This window comes from Malaclemys terrapin, chromosome 15, assembly GCF_027887155.1.
Source record: "Malaclemys terrapin pileata isolate rMalTer1 chromosome 15, rMalTer1.hap1, whole genome shotgun sequence".
NCBI lineage: Eukaryota > Metazoa > Chordata > Testudines > Emydidae > Malaclemys > Malaclemys terrapin.
In genome coordinates this window covers 13,537,058-13,539,557 of record NC_071519.1, presented here as the reverse complement: position 1 = coordinate 13,539,557, position 2,500 = coordinate 13,537,058, and the positions used below count along the sequence as shown (strand labels likewise).

At 75.2% G+C, this 2,500-nt stretch overlaps 1 non-coding gene across 1 annotated transcript; it reads left to right on the top strand.

The window, feature by feature from the left end:
- Nucleotides 1-496: 496 nt before the first annotated feature.
- Nucleotides 497-615, top strand: LOC128824026 (5S ribosomal RNA). The gene has a single exon (XR_008442257.1). It is a non-coding gene; the product is annotated as a 5S ribosomal RNA (ribosomal RNA).
- Nucleotides 616-2,500: the final 1,885 nt, after the last annotated feature.

Genomic DNA, 2,500 nt, shown 5'->3' with positions numbered 1-2,500 from the left:
GGCCACCGGGCGTGCCCGTTCAAACCTACGGGTTGACCTGGTGGCCGGGAAGCGAACCGGCCAGCAGGCGAACCCGTTCGATTCCACGGGTTGACCTGGTGCCCGGGAGGGGACTCTGAAAATTTTTCAGCCCTTTCGGCTCGGGGTTGACCTGGTGGCCGAGAGGGGACTCGGACGGCAGGCAAGCCGCCCTGGGCTCACCCTCCCCGGCCGCAGCGAGGGACTGCCCCCCCTCCACCCACCCACCCCCCCCCCCGGCTGACAGGATCAGGGCGCACTGGATGTCCGGGACAATATTTTCCCCGACGCCGGGGAGGGCGGGCGGGCGGAGGGGCTCTGGCGGCCAGCCCGGGCCCCGGAGCTCGAGAAGGAAAAAAGGACCGGGCCCGCGAGAGACGGGGGCCCTGCCGCAGGGGGGCAGTCCGACCGGGGCTCACCGTGCGGCAGGCCCGGGCGTCGGCAGGGGAAAGCGGGCGAGGAGGCGCGGGGGCCGGGTGCCTACGGCCATACCGGACCGAACGCCCCCGATCCCGTCCGATCTCGGAAGGTAAACCGTCCCGGGCCTGGCTAGTACTTGGATGGGTGACCGCCTGGGAATCCCAGGTGCCGTAGGCAGCTTTTCCCGGTCCGAGCCAGCTCTCTCTCCTTTTCTGGGGAGGAAGGAGAGGGGGGGGACGGGCCGGAAAGCCCCTCGTCGCTCCTGCCGAGTCGGAGGTCGCGGCCGCAGGTCACGGGTCTGGGCGCCTGGGGTCCGGCTCCCCACCCGGCTTCCTCCGCGGAGGACCCACCGAAGCCGCTGGGGGAGACCCCGGGCATGGGGCGGACTGGCCCGGACCCTCCCGGCCGCCGGCCCGCAGGACCGCCCCGAATCCCCCCGCCCCGCGGCCACCCAGGCCAGGCCTGGCCAGGCGGGACGGACGGCGGGTGTCCAGCGCCCAGCGGCTTCCGCCAGCGGGGACCCACGGCCCCCAAAGCCGCAGGGGGAGGCCCCGGGCCCGGGACGGACTCGCTCGGACCCCCTGCGCCCGGGCGCCGGCTCGCGGGACCGCCCCGAATCCCCCCGCGGCCACCCAGGCCAGGCCTGGCCAGGCGGGACGGACGGCGGGTGTCCAGCGCCCAGCGGCTTCCTCCAGCGGGGACCCACGGCCCCCAGAGCCGCAGGGGGACACCCCGGGGCCGGGACGGACTCGCTCGGACGCGCTCGGACCCCCTGCGCCCGGCCGCCGGCTCGCGGGACCGCCCCGAATCCCCCGCCCCGCGGCCACCCAGGCCAGGCCTGGCCAGGCGGGACGGACGGCGGGTGTCCAGCGCCCAGCGGCTTCCGCCAGCGGGGACCCACGGCCCCCCAGAGCCGCAGGGGGAGACCCCGGGGCCGGGACGGACTCGCTCGGACGCGCTCGGACCCCCTGCGCCCGGCCGCCGGCTCGCGGGACCGCCCCGAATCCCCCCGCGGCCACCCAGGCCAGGCCTGGCCTGGCCTGGCAGGCCGGCGTGCAGCTCCCCCGGGCTTCCTCCCCCGACGACCCGCGCCCCCCCGAGCCGCAGGCGGAGACCCCGGCCCCGGGGCGGACCGGCCCGGGCTCGCTCGAGCCCCCTGCGCCCGGCCCGCAGGACCGCCCCCCCCCCCCCCCCGAATCCCCCGGGAGAGGCCCGGCCTGCACGCCACTGACGACCCGCGGCCCCCAAAGTCGCGGGAGGCGCCCCCGGCCCCGGGGGCCGGTTAGCTCCGTGTCGCTCCGCGCCCCCCCCCCGCCCCTCGCTGCCGGGACCGGGCACCGCCCCAGAGTCAGCCGCAGCCGGACGGCCTGAGAGCTGCCCTCCTGTGGACGACGGTGAGTTTACCTTGACACTAACCGGCCATCAGCCAGGTCAACCCCATTGCTAGACTGGGGTGGACCTGGTGGCCGAGTGGGGACTTGGAACATTTGACAGCTGCTCCCCGGGGCTTGACCGCTTGTCCTGAACGCCCCCCCCCCACCCCACCCCCCCCAGCCCCCGGCTCCTGCTCCCCTCTCCCCAGCCTCGGTGCTCCGCTCCCTGCCTCGGAGGCTGCCCCTTTGCGGCGCCTGCATCGCCTCCGAGGACGCGCACCTTCCGGAGGCTGGACGTAAAGCCTGACGCCCGCCACCGCCGCCGACCCGGCTCTCCGAGGGACGACTGTGAGGCCTCCCCCCACCCCCGGACCGCCCTGGGGACGACTGCTAAGCCTCCCCCAACGGACCGCCCGGGGGAAGACTGCTAAGCCTTCCCCGGACCTGCTCCCTCTCGACTATTAAGCCCCCCCTCTGTGGTCCTCAGGACCGCTGCCGCGCAGCCCTCGGAGTGGGGTGACACCCGGGCCGGAAAGCAAAGCGGCCACCAGGTCAACCCGTCGAATCCAATGGGTTGACCTGGTGGCCGGAAAGCAAACCGGCCGCCAGGTCAACCCAGTAGATTCCGCGGGTTGACCTGGTGGCCGCTAAGCACGACTCTTAAGCCTCCGCCGGACCGCCTGGGGAAT